Source organism: Monodelphis domestica, chromosome 6 (assembly GCF_027887165.1).
Source record: "Monodelphis domestica isolate mMonDom1 chromosome 6, mMonDom1.pri, whole genome shotgun sequence".
Lineage (NCBI taxonomy): Eukaryota > Metazoa > Chordata > Mammalia > Didelphimorphia > Didelphidae > Monodelphis > Monodelphis domestica.
In genome coordinates, this window is record NC_077232.1 from 289,087,514 (window position 1) to 289,101,841 (window position 14,328).

The 14,328-nt window shown below is 37.1% G+C and overlaps 1 non-coding gene across 1 annotated transcript; it reads right to left on the bottom strand.

Annotated features, from left to right (window-relative positions):
- Positions 1-12,885: 12,885 nt before the first annotated feature.
- On the bottom strand, positions 12,886-12,993 carry LOC130455330 (U6 spliceosomal RNA). Its single transcript, XR_008913244.1, has one exon. It is a non-coding gene; the product is annotated as a U6 spliceosomal RNA (small nuclear RNA).
- Between the last annotated feature and the right edge of the window lie 1,335 nt (positions 12,994-14,328).

The window sequence follows — 14,328 nt, forward strand, 5'->3', positions numbered from 1 at the left end:
CCCTACTTAGTCTAACAAAAATCAGGAAATTGTGAACTTTAGATTACTTCACCTTACTTAGTCTAACAAAATCAGGAATGTCTACACCCATACTTAAGGATTAAGTATTTAGGAGGATGGCCTGTGACAGACATGTGCTAGCAAATGACAAATAAAAAACAACTGACAGACCCCTGGGCTGTCCTAAGTCAAGCCCTGTAAACCTTAAAATTTCTTAGACTTATGAATGTTGGAAATTTCACCATTGGGAAATTTCATACTTGGAAAAAATTTCCTACTGATAGTAAGAACTCTATTGGAATGTGAAACCCCTTGGCATGGGAGGATCCTTCTCCTCCCTACTTAAGACTACTTTAGGACAGAAACCTTTTGCTAAACAATGGAAAGGGCTTTGACCTACGCTTAAGCATAGAACAGTAAGTTCTTTGAGTCATGATTGATATTAGAATTGACACAATAGAGATACTTGGAATGACAGAACCAGGTCTTGGAAAATACAATCTCTACCCTACTTAGAGTAACAGGATTTAGGAAGGGCTGCAGCAAGATCAAGATTTAATTATTTGAGAATATGACCTTCAACAGACATGTGCAAAGCCACAGACCTCTGGGCGGTCCTGGGTTAAACTAGAGCCACCATTGGCACAGGGGAGACATTGACAGTGATTGGTAGATGTGAGAACTGAGGGGAGGGAACTTAGATGGTTTCCTAAAAGATAGCGGGGTCTGAGGACAGACAGGAGAGAGTTTTTTGTTCTGAGAGGGAGGAGAGAGGTCCTGGAGGGAGAGCTCCTGGAGAGGTCTTGAAGGAGGCTGTGGAAGGAGAACTCAGGAGGAGTCTGGAGAAGGCTCTGGAAACATTTCTTGAAAGGAGGCTCTCTTGAAGGTGGAGCCTGAGGTTGGCATGAGAAGCCTTACCTAGAGAGATCGTGGGTGAGTGATAAAACCAACTGACTGATTTATTCATTCTTATTCCTTTCTTCCTTTCTCTCTTTTTCTATTGATTAATCAGTGTTTTATAAATTAAATTTCTCTATAAAACCCAGTTGGCTTGGGCATATTCATAAATTGGGAATATATTTCCTGGCGACCATCTTATATTTATATAAAACCAAGACACAGTAGAAAACATATTTCAGCGGTCATAATTGATATATATATATTTCCCTTGCTCCCAAACATTTTAATGATCACAGTTTATGGCTCCCACTCTCTAATCTACAACTATTTAACACTCAAAACTATTTTAAATCTAACAGCCCAAGATATCATTGGTACATGTGAGATGCAGGAAAGTGATGTAAAACCATCTGTATATTTCGTGTCACTTCCTCGCTTCAGCCTCTTTGACAGCAGAGAGATGGCTGGTGGCAGCTTGCTGAGCGTGGCGGCATTTTGGTGTGGCAGTTGCTAATTTCTGGGTTTAGCAATGAGTTTTCCTTGATACTATACTGGAGGAAGCCTAGTAACCTAGTTCGGTGAGGCTCTTCTCTGAGATCTCACAGAGTTTAGGCTGATTTTTCTCTCCTTTACCTTCCAAACATGATTCTCTTAGAGAAAGCCTCTAATCTTCAAGGACCTAATGGCTGAGGGCTTTGAACTTGCCTGGCACAGGCTGGACGGGAGAAATCCCATACTTTTCCTCTCCTTTATCCTTGATTTATTCCCTATATATTGATTAAACCACCATATATTTCCAAACTGACTTGGGTATTTTATTTGGGATATTCCCTGGTGACCAAAAAATCAAATTTAGATTAGGCCACAACCCTAAATTATCCTTACAGTACCCACTAGCCGTGATTCTAAAGTTCCCTAAAGTGATGTACTTGATTCTTAGGGTATTCATGACTTCATCATTGTGGGCTCTACTGTCATCTAGTCTGATCTAAGCTTCCTCACAGCTCCCCCTCATAACTTTTCACAAATCCTCCCAAGAGGATGCATTCAAAATGATGAAAAGATTTCTTGTTCTTTTTGTTCCCATTTAATGGAATAATAGAGAATTCAAACTATTTTTTACTTCTCATTCTTGTTAAATAGACAATAGAATTGAAACTCATATGTAATGATTGAAAGAATGAATGAAACAGCATTTATTAAGTACTTAACTATGAGCAAAGCAATGTGCTAAACTCTGGAGATAAAAATAGCAAGGCAGTCCTTGCTCTGGAGGAGTTCACATTTTAATGGAGGAGCCAACACATACATGGAGAGTTTTAGCTGCTAGTCAAATAGAAAGGTCTCAAGGTCCAAGAGGCAGCAGCAAAGCAGATGGGAATGCTTGCTCTTTAATGTCATTTCTGCTGAAAAATATCAGTTTCTGATGCTGAATAATTTGTTTAACGTTATTTTTTAATTTGGTCAATTTCAAACATTAATTCCTTGGTTACAAAAATAATTTTCTATCCCTCCATCCCTCCCCCCACCCCTCCCATAGCTGATGTACAATTCCACTGGGTATTATATGTGTCCTTGATCAGAACCCATTTTCATGTTATTGGTATTTGCACTAGGATGTTCATTTAGAGTCCACATCCCTAATCATATACAACCCATGTAATCAAGCAGTTGTTTTTCTTCTGTGTTTCTACTCCCACAGTTTTTCCTCTGGATGTGGATAGTGTTCTTTCTCATAGATCCCTCTGGGTTGTTCAGGAACACTGCATTGCCACTAATGGAGAAGTCCATTACATTTGATTGTACTGCAGTGTGTCCGTCTCTGTGTACATTGTTTTCCTGGTTCTGCTCCTTATCGCTCTGCATCACTTCCTGGAGGTTGTTCCAGTTCCCATGGAATTCCTCCACTTTATTATTCCTTTGAGCACAATAGTATTCCATCACCAACATATACCAAAATTTGTTCAGCCATTCCCCAATTGAAGGGCATCCCCTCATTTTCCAATTTTTTTGCCACCACAAAGAGTGCAGCTGTGAATATATTCTTGTACATGTATTTTTCCTTATTATCTCTTTGGGGTATAAACCCAGCAATGCTATGACTGGGTCAAAAGGCAGAAAGACTTTTATCGCCCTTTGGGCATAGTTTCAAATTACCCTCCAGAATGGTTGAATCAATTCACAACTCCACCAGCAATGAATCAATGTCCAAATTTTGCCACATCCCCTCCAGCACTCATTACTTTGCATTGCTGTCATGTAAGCCAATCTGCTAGGTGTGAGGTGGTACCTCAGAGTTGTTTTGATTCGCATCTCTCTGATTATAAGAGATTTAGAACACTTTTTCATGTGCTTATTAGTGGTTTTGATTTCTTTGACTGAAAATTGCCTATTCATGTCCCTTGCCCATTTATCAATTGGAGAATGGCTTGATTGTTTTGTACAATTAATTTAGCTCTTTGTAAATTTGAGTAATTAGACCTTTGTCAGAGGTTTTTGTTATGAAGATTGTTTCCTGGTTTGCTATTTCCCTTCTAATTTTGGTTACATTGGTTTTGTTTGTACAAAACCTTTTTAATTTGATGTAATCAAAAATAGTGATTTTACATTTTGTGACTCTTTCTAAGTCTTGCTTGGTTTGAAAATCTTTCCCTTCCCAAAGATCTGACATGTATACTATTCAGTGTTCACACAGTTTACTTATAGTTTCCTTCTTTATTCCTTCAAGTCATTCACCCATTCTGAGTTTATCTTGGTGTAGGGTGTGAGGTGTTGATCCAACCCTAATATCTCCCATACTGTCTTCCAATTTTCCCAGCAGTTTTTTATCAAATAGTGGATTTTGGTCCCAAAAGCTGGGATCTTTGGGTTTATCATAGACTGTCTTGCTGAGGTCACCTACCCCAAGTCTATTCCACTGATTCTACTTTCTGTCTCTTAGCCAGTACCAAATTGTTTGGATGATCACTACTTTATGGTATAGTTTGAGATCTGGGACTGCAAGGCCACCTTCCTTTGTATTTTTTTTCCATTATTTCCCTAGATGTGATCTTTTGTTCTTCCAAATGAACTTTGTTATGTTTTTTTTTTCTAATTCAGTAAAAAAGTTTTTTGGAAATTTGATGGGTATGGCACTAAATAAATTGATAAGTTTGGGTAGGATGTTATGTTAGCTCATCCTACTCATGAGCAGTTAATGTTTTTCCAATTGCTCAGGTATAGTTTTAGTTGTGTGGAAAGTGTTTTGTAGTTGTGTTCATATAGATCCTGTGTTTGTCACCTCAGATAGATTCCTAAGTATTTTATATTGTCTAGGGTGATTTTGAATGGAATTTCTCTTTCTAATTCCTGCTGCTGAGATGTGTTGGAGATATATAGAAATGCTGATGACTTATGTGACTTTATTTGGTATCCTGCAACTTTGCTAAAGTTGTTGATAATTTTGAATAGCTTTTTAGTTGATTCTCTAGGATTCTTTAAGTAGACCATCATATCATCCACAAAGAGTGGATAGCTTGGTCTCTTCATTGCCAATTTTAATACCTTCAATTTCTTTTTCTTCTCTAATTGCTACTGCTAGTGTTTCTAGTACAATGTTAAATAATAGAGGTGATAATGGACATCCTTGTTTCACTCCTGATCTTATTGGGAATGTATATAGTTCTATTCCTATAAGTTCTAGTGTTTTTAATAGGAATGGGTGTTGTATTTTGTCAAAGGCTTTTTCTGCATCTATTGAGATAATTATGTGATTTTTGTTGGTTTGCTTGTTGATATGGTCAATTATGTGGATGGCTTTCCTGATATTGAACCATCCTTGCATTCCTGGTATAAATCCTACTTGATCATAGTGAATAACCCTCCTGATCACTTGCTGGAGTCTTTTTGCTAGTATCCTATTTAAGATTTTTGCATCTATGTTCATTAAGGAGATTGGTCTGTAGTTTTCTTTCTCTGTTTTTGACTAGCCTTGCTTTGGAATCAGTACCATCTTTTTGTCATAAAAGGAATTTGGTATAACTCCCTCTTTGCTCAATATGTCAAATATTTTGTATAGTATTGGAATTAGCTGTTCTTTGAATGTTTGATAGAATTCACTTGTGAATCCATCAGGCCCTGGGGATTTTTTCTTAGGGAGTTCTTTGATGGCTTGTTGGATTTCATTTTCTGATATGGAATTATTTAAGAATTCTATTTCTTCTTCTGTTAACTTAGGCAATTTATATTTTTGTAAATATTCATCCATATAACCTAGATTCAACCATATAACCATATTTATTGCCATATAATTGGGCAAAGAAGTTTTTAATGATTGCCTTAATTTCCTCTTCATTGGAGGTGAGCTCTCCCTTTTCATCTATGATACGGTTAATTTCGTTTTCTTCTTACCTTTTCTTTATTAGATTGACCAGTACTTTTTCTATTTTGTTTGTTTTTTTCAAAATACCAGCTTCTAGTCTTATTTATTAATTCAATAGTTCTATCACTTTTGTTTTTATTAATTTCTCCCTTCATTTTTAGGATCTCTAATTTAGTTTTCTTCTGGGGGGGGGTAATTTTTTTGCTTTCAAGTTTTTTGATTTGCATGTCCTATTCATTGACCTCTGCCCTCCCTAGTTTGTTAATATATGATCTCAAGGATATAAATTTTCCCCTGAGTACTACTTTGGCTGTATCCCATAGAGTTTGAAAGGATGTCTCATCATTGTCATTTTCTTCAATGAAATTATTAATTGTTTCTATGATTTGTTCTCTAACTAACTGATTTTGGAGAATCATATTATATAATTTCCTATTAATTTTTGATTTGGACTTCATGTACCCTTACTGATCATTATTTTTATTGCCTTATTATCTGAAAAGGTTGTATTTACTATTTCTGCTGTTCTGTATTTATTTCCTTTGTTTTTATGACCTAGTATATGGTCAGTCTTTTTGAATGTATCATGTGCTGCTGAAAAGAAGGTGTATTCCTTTTTGTCCCTATTTATTTTTCTCCATATATCTATTAACTCTAATTTTTCTAAGATTTCATTCACCTCTTTTACCTCTTTCTTATTTATTTTTTAAATTGATTTATCTAAATCTGATAGTGTTAAGTTCAGGTCTCCCACTAGTATAGTTTTACTATCTATTTCCTCCTTTAATTCTACTTGTTTCTCCTTTAAAAATTTTGATGCTATATCATTTGGTGTATAGATGTTGATTAGTGGTATTTCCTCATTGTCTATACTCCCTTTTATCAGGATGTATTTAACTTCCCTATCCCTTTTAATCAGGTCTATTTTTACTTTGGTTTTGTCAGATATCATGATTGCAACTCCTGCCTTCTTTCTATCAGTTGAGGTCCAATAGGTCTTGCTCTAACCTTTAATTCTCACCTTATGAGTATCTATCTACCCACCTCAGGTTTGTTTCTTGTAGACAACATATGGTAGGATTTGGTATTCTAATCCACTCTCCTATTCGTTTACGTTTTATGGGTGCGTTCATCCCATTCACATTCAGGGTTATGATTGTTACTTGTGAATTCCCTAGCATTTTTGATATCCTTTCTTAGTTCTGTCCTTTCTTCTTTTGCTATATTCTTTTAAAGCAGTGGTTTACTTTTAACCAATCCCCCTAATCTCCTCCCTTGATATGCTTCCCTTTCTGGTCCTTCCCTTTTTGCTCCCTTCTTGTTTTTTTTTAGGGTCTGTTAAGTTCCATCTTCCCTCTCCTTCCCTCCCTTTTTGTACTCCCTTTCCCCTTACCCCCCTTAGAGATCCCTTCTCACTTACCCTGTAGGATACAATAGAATTCAAGATCCCAATGGATCTAGATGCTCTTCCCTCTCAGAATTGATTTCACTGAGAGTAAGATTTATGTATTACCTATTAGCACTCTTTTCCTCTCCTTCTTATTATTCTTCCCCTCCCCTTTCCATATGTATCTTTGTTTGATAAAGATTATCCTATTTATTTTATTTCTTCAAGTATCTCTTGGTATCATCTTCAATTCCCCTCAACCCTTTTTCTTTTTTTACATATCATCTTATAGCCCTTAATGTCCCAATCATTTCCTATGAGTGATTCTTCTAATTACTATAATAATGAATATAATTTTTGAGAGTTACAAATAACATTTCCCCATATATTAATATATATATATATATATATATATATATATATATATATATATATATAATTTGATCTAATTGTAGCCCTTAAAGAAGAGAGTTTGAGTATAAAAAAAACCCATTTTTCTCCTTTTCCCTCTTTTTCTTATTTACCTTTTCATGTTTCTCTTGATCTTTGTGTTTGGATATCAAACTTTCCACTTAGTTCTAGTCTTTTCTTTATAAATACTTGGAAATCTTCTATTTTGTTAGGTGCCCATACTTTCCCCTGGAAGTATATAGTCAATTTTGATGGATAGGTGATTTTTGGTTGAAGATCCAGTTCTCTTTCCTTTCTGAATATTGTGTTCCAGGCCTTACAGTCCTTTAGTGTAGAAACTGCCAGGTCTTGTGTCATCCTGATTGGTACTCCTTGATATCTGAATTGTCTCTTTTTGGTTTCTTGTAGAATTTTCTCCTTAGATTGAAAGCCCTTGAATTTGGCAATTACATTCCTGGGAGTTTATCTTTTTGGGGATTTAGTGTAGAGGGTATTTTATGAACTCTTTCAATGTCTAGTTTTCCCCCTTGTTCAAGAACATCAGGGCAGTTTTCTTGGATGATTTCTTGTAGTATGATGCCAAGATTTCTGTTTATTTCTGGATTTTCAGTTGGACCAATGATTCTCAAATTGTCTCGTTGTGATCTGTTTTTATGATCTGTCATCTTGTCACTGAGATATTTTATGTTTTCTTCTATTTTTTCAGCCTTTTGACTTTGCTCTGTTAATTCTTGCTGTTTTGCAAGATCATTGGTTTCCATTTGCCCAAATTCTTAAGGCCTGGTTTTCCATTATAATCTTTGGGTTTTCTGCTTTAATCTTTTGAACTTCCTTTTCAGTTTGGCTTATCCTGATTTTTTGTGGCTTCCAGCAGTTTCTCCAATTGGGAGTTCTTGTCCCTCAAACTGTTATTTTCTCTTTGAACTATTTCCCACTTTTCTTGCCTGAAGGCTTCCATCTTTTGGATAAGCTCTTCAAGAGCTTGTAGACAATTTCCATTTTTTTGAAGGTTTTGTCATTGTTTGAATTTTCTCCTGTATTTCCTCTGTAGCCTGGGTTTTTCCTCTGTAAAAAATTTTGAGGATCAATGCCTTTTTTATTTGGTTTATTTTGGTGGTGGATGGAGGTTGTGGCTCCTGATGGCAATTTGCCATCACTGTGGGGTTTTTTCCTTTCCTTTTCAGTCAGAGATCTGAGTTAGATGGGCAGGGTCTCTGTGTATGGAGTCAAGGAGCAAGGATTTTGCCTGAGGCAAGCCCTCCAATCTCAGCAGCTTCTGCTCTTCACTGCCCTTCTCTGTGCCTCCTTGCTGAGAGAGCCCATAGTCTGCACACCCCAAGCCACCAGGGTTTCAAGTGTAGCTTCTGCTGCTCACTGCCCTTCTCTGTGCCTCCTTGCCTAGAGGGCCTACGGTCTGCACTCCCCAGCCCCCTGGGGTTTCAGGTGTAGCTCCTCTCAGGGGTAGGTCCTCGGTATTTTTATTCAACTCCCAAGGACCTAGAGGTTCCCCTTGTTCACTCCAGAGGTGTCCCTCACTCACTCGCTGATTCTGGCACACACTGGCTCTGCCTCTGGCTCCATAGATGGGGTGGGGGAGGGTATATCAGCTCACGTTTCCATGGGAGCTTTTTCATCCCCTTATAGTGTGGAAATGCCCAAATCCCACATACCTTCAATGCTGAGCCCTACTGTAGAGTCCCTTTGTTCTTATGAAAATGTTTTTTTGGGTCATTTGAGGTAGTCTATATCAGTTGGTCTGAGGAGAGGAAGTGTCTTGTGTCTATACTGCCGCCATGCTTACCCAATGGTGAACAATTTGACATAACTAAGCCTTTAGTGGCAAGAGATTTTTTTGTTTTCATTAGCTGTGGCTGATAATGTGGAGTAGTGACTACAAATGGATATCAGATTGGCACAGGGACTACTCTTTTCACTAATGGATGTAAGATCTGATCTGGAAGCATTGGTATGAGGGAAGAGTTGCTGCTATTCATGAGGTTCCTGGGTTCAAGGTCCTGGGCCCACTCTATTGAGGTGATGGTGGAAGTCATTTGAATCACTTGGCACATATTGGCTTTTTATTTCAGAGTGCCTTCATGATACAGCAAGGCTGACTTTCCTAATAAATTCTTATTAATTGGTCAATTTAGGACAATTCCTTCAATTTTCAGAGAAGAAAATTATGGCCCAACTAGGTAAACTATGTTTTCCATGATTAAACAGTGAATAGGAAAGCTCATATTCAAACATCAGTTCTAAAACTTCCAATAAATTACTCTAGCACCATGCTAAATGACATTGCCAATCAATTGCCAAGTAGTGTTGTATAGTGTTGTATCTATCTCCATGATGCTTCTCCTTCATTTCTCACTCAGAAGATTATTATAGCCTCTTAATTGAACTCCCTAACTCACTTCTTTTTCCTCTTCAACACATCCTCCAAACAGCTGCCAGGATCATTTTCTTTTTATAAATTCATTTTATTCCAAATAACAAGTATTTATTTTATCTGCTTCCCATTCTCCTTCCCCACTGAATAAGAAAAATTAATATGAAAACCTACCTGACAAGCACATATAATCAAACAAAACAAAATTGTTCTAGTTCTACTCACTTTACATAAATCCATAGAGGTTTTCTTAGTTTCTTGAGAATTTCATAATCTCTTATGGTGCAATCATAACCCATTATATTAATGCTGTGTCATTTGTTTAGCCATGAGGGTTTTTTTTTTGTTTTTTGTTTTTTGCTACTCTAAGGGGGAAAGGGGGTTAGTTTTAACAGAGTTGGACTGGATTATTTGAGAGTGTGGTCACCAGGATTTAATTATTCCAAAGAGATTTATTTACAATTTATTTACAAAATGTAGAAAGAGTTAAGTAAAATCAGAGAGAGAATAAGGTAAGATATCTAGCTTAAGCACTAAGCAATTGACTCAGGCCCCTGGCTCAACCCAGGCAGGGAGAATCAGTCTTTGGGCCTCAGCAAAGTCAAGGACTTGGGGAAGTCATTTCAGAAAAATCCAGCAAAGAGTCAGCTTTTCACTTACAATGTGTCAGTTTAAAGGAATAGATTTTAAAATAACCCCACCAGCAATAGGGTCTCGGATCCAGTCAGCAGATTCTCTTCAGCCTCCTCTCCAAGAAGAACTGCATTCAGGAAGTTGTAACTCTCTTTTAAAGACACTTTCTCTTGTGTCACTTCCTGTGCCTTCCCCTAATTCTATGTCTACTAATCATAGTTTAATTCCTGCTTTAGAACTGCCCAGGAGGCAGTCAATCAGTTCTGATTTGTCACCCACTATCACACACTTAATGATTAAGTGAGATATTTACATTTTTGGTGATTAGATCTAAAAATAGGCAGATTGCCATACTCAACTTTTAAGTAGGGTGTTTACACTTTTTGTGATTAATATCTAAAAATAGGCAGGGGTTACAATGTAATCTTCACAATCAGGGGAGAGTTGATTTTAATCTTCACACTACTATGAAAAAGAGTTACTGTAAATGTCTTTGGAAAAATAGGTTTTTTTCTTTTTTGACTCTCTTTGGGTACATATCTAGAAATGGCTTCACTTGTTCATTGAGTATGAACGGTTTAATTAATTTTGAAATATAGGCCCATATTACTTTCTGGAATAGCTAGACCAATTCACAGCTCCACCAATACTACATTATGTACCTGTTTTCTCACAATTTCTTTTACATTTATCATTTTTCTTTTTGTTGTCTTTTCTAATCTAATAGGAGCAAGGTTTTTATTCTTACAAATTTGAATCAATTCCTTATATAGCTTGGAAATTATAGTTTTATCAAATTAACTTGCTGCAAATATTTTTCCCCACTTCATTGTTTCCATTATAATTTGAACTTTGTTGACTTTACACAAAACTTTTAAAATTTTACATAATTGGCCACTTTATCTTCTGAGATACTTTCTGCTGATTTGTTTCCAAAGCTGTTTTTCCCAAAGCAAAGATTTTACCATGTCACTAACCCCTCCCCATTCTGGTTCAATACGTTTTTTTGGTATCGCATTACTTCTAGGATAGAATTAGAACTCCTTTATTTGTCATTTAAAACCCTTCATAATCAGATTCTAACCTACATTTCTTGATTAATTATTGAAAACTCCCCATCATGCACCCTATGGTCCAGTCAAATTATTCTTTCCATTTCATATACTCCATCTCCTGTCTTGTGTCTTTTCCACAGCACAGAGGCTCCACCCCTAGTATGCCTTCTTTCCTTATTTCTACCACTTAGAATCTCTATTTTCCCTCAAAGGTCAAGCACCATGTCTTATAGAAGGTTTTTTAGGAATTCCACTATCTGGTGACCTCTACCCTCAATAATTACCTTTTGTGTAATATTTTTATCTATCTATCTATCTATCTATCTATCTATCTATCTATCTATCTATCTATTTATCTATCTATCTATCTATCTATCTATCTATCTATCTATCTATCTATCTATCTATCTATCTATCTATCTACACTCTCTCCCTGAGAGAATGTGAGTTCCTTAAAGTCCAGAACTATTTGAATTTTGTCTTTGTATTCTTAGCAATTAGCAGAGTGACTGGTATTCAGTGTCTCTTTTACTATTTCTACCATGTGAGTCATTTTTGATAACATATTTGATATTTGATAACATATAACATGCTTTTTAATAGGGCACAGAGCTAGCAACAAGCTTTCCTGTATATAATAGCTGCAAGAGGACTCAAGGCTACAAGAATTGTTTTTCATATTGTCATGAGCCAAAGGTGTATGCACAAAGGAGATAGAGAGGAGGCATCCAGAGAAGAGAAGCCACAAGGAAGATGAATAGAGTTTTCAGTGTTGGTATCAATGAAATACTTAAAACTGTGACAAAAAATGGATTCAGTGGCTTCCAGGCAAAGGAACGAGAGCTTCTTGAGCCAAGTCTGGAGATACATCTGTCAAGCATATCCAGAGGTCTTCTTGGAGAGAGGACTAGAAGTTAAGAGATAAAAAGCAAACTTGGTGAATGAGTACTGAAGTGAGAGAGGGAGACAAGATCCCAAAGCGAAGTCTATGAGCACTATGAGCACTAAGATGCCCATATTTCTCTTTAATAAGATCCTTAATTCAACTCACAAGACTAGAATTTTACCTATTGGTATGATGAGTTTTTTAGAGACCATGACTGATGCATTTAAAAATTTCTGATTAAGGTAAGGACATGAAAAGTCCTAGGTCCCAGCTTAGGTCCATTGACAAAAATCCTAATGAAGACTGACAAAGGCATTAGAGGACACAATGATCAATAAAGCCAAACAGAAATTCCAGGAGGCTATTCTGTGTTGATGAGGACTGTACAAGGAATGGCCATCCATCTGCTTGTATTCTATGTGGGGATGCCCCAGCAGGGACTGAAGTCAATCGGATCTCCAGTAAAAAGGGCCAGTAGAATCTCAGTCCTTTAGTCTCAGAGCTACAGTGGACAATGGGAATATTTCCCCCCCCTCTTTATTTGATCTCTTTGGGTACATACCTAGTAGTTGTATCATTGATTCAAAGAATATGTATAGTCTAATGAGTTTTGAATCAGGCCCATATTCTTTTTTCTTTCTATTTTTGTAAACCCTTACCTTTCACCTTAGAATCAATACTATATATTGGTTCTAAGGCAGAAGAGTGGTAAGGGCTAGGCAACGGGGGTGGGGGGGAGTGACTTGCTCAGGATCACTCAGCTAGGAAGTGTCTGAGGCTAGATTTGAACCCAGGACCTCCCATCTCTAGGCCTAGCTCTCAATCTCTGATCTACCCAGCTGCACCCTTATTTCCTTTTTTGAAAAAAATATGGAATGCTTTACAAATATGTGTTATCCTTGCACAGAGGCCATTCTTATCTTCTCTGCATCATTCCAATTTTAGTATATGTGCACCCATATTACTTTCCACAATAGCTAGATCAATTAACTAATACTCCATTAGTGTTCTTGTTTTCCCACAACTCCTTTTACATTTGACATTTTTATTGTTGTCTTTTCCAGTTTAATGGGTGTGAGGTAGAATCTCAGAATTACTTTAATTCTTAATTTCATTATTAGTGATGTGGAACATTTTTTCATATGGTTATTGAAAGCTTAGATTTTTTCTTTTGATAATTTCCTGTTCACTTTCTTTTTACCATTTATCAACTAGAGAAAGATTCTTATTCTTGTACATTTGAATCATTTCTACCCTTTCAGATATAGTAGCTGTAGGGGACAGCTGGGTAGCTCAGTGGATTGAGAGTCAGGCCTAGAGATGGGAGGTCCTAGGTTCAAATCTAGCCTCAGACACCCCCCCTCTCCCCATTGCCTAGTCCTTACCTCTCTTCTGCCTTAGAACCGATATATAGTCAGAGAGTCAGAGATGGGAGGTCCTAGATTCAAATCTGGTCTCAGACATTTACTAGTTGTGTGACCCTGGGCAAGTCACACAGCTAGTAAATGGGGGCACTTGACCCCATTTGCCTAGCCCTTACCACTCTTCTGCCTTGGAACAAATACATAGTATTGATTTCAAGATGGAAGGTAAGGATTTAAAACAAAAAGAAATAGTAGCTGTATTTAAATCAGAATGATTCATTTTCCAACAGTCCCTTTAAGTTATAGCTTATAATTGCAGTCAAAGCAATAAAAACCCCTAACTTTTACCCTAACCTAACCCTATCTCCAACCCTAACCCTAACCCTAACCCTAACCCTAAATACTTTTTTTTTTTTTTAAAGAAACCCTTACCTTCTGTCTTGGAGCCAATGTGTATTGGCTCCAAGGCAGAAGAATGGTAAGGGCTAGGCAATGGGGGTCAAGTGACTTGCCCAGGGTCACACAGCTGAGAAGTGTCTAAGGCCAGATTTGAACCTAGGACCTCTTGTCTCTAGGCCTGGCTCTCAATCCACTGAGCTACCCAGCTGCCCCCACCCTAAATACTTCTAATTGGTTGCATGACAAAAGAGCAGTTAAGGCTAGACATTTGGAATGAAATGATTTGCCCAGGATCGCACAAATAAGAAGTATCTGAGGCCAGATTTGAACCTAGGACCTCCCATTTGTAGGTCTGGCTCTCAACCCACTGAGTCAAGTATCTGCCCTAGTCAAAGTAGTTTTAAACTCAATTTCTTAATTGAATGAAAAATTATAAAACCATTATGCCCGTATTTATGTTACTTTCCTGCCTTGCTTGTCCACTGCTGCGAATAGTTATCTTGGGAAATTATCAAGGTGATGCCAGCTGAGGAGGACATCAGAA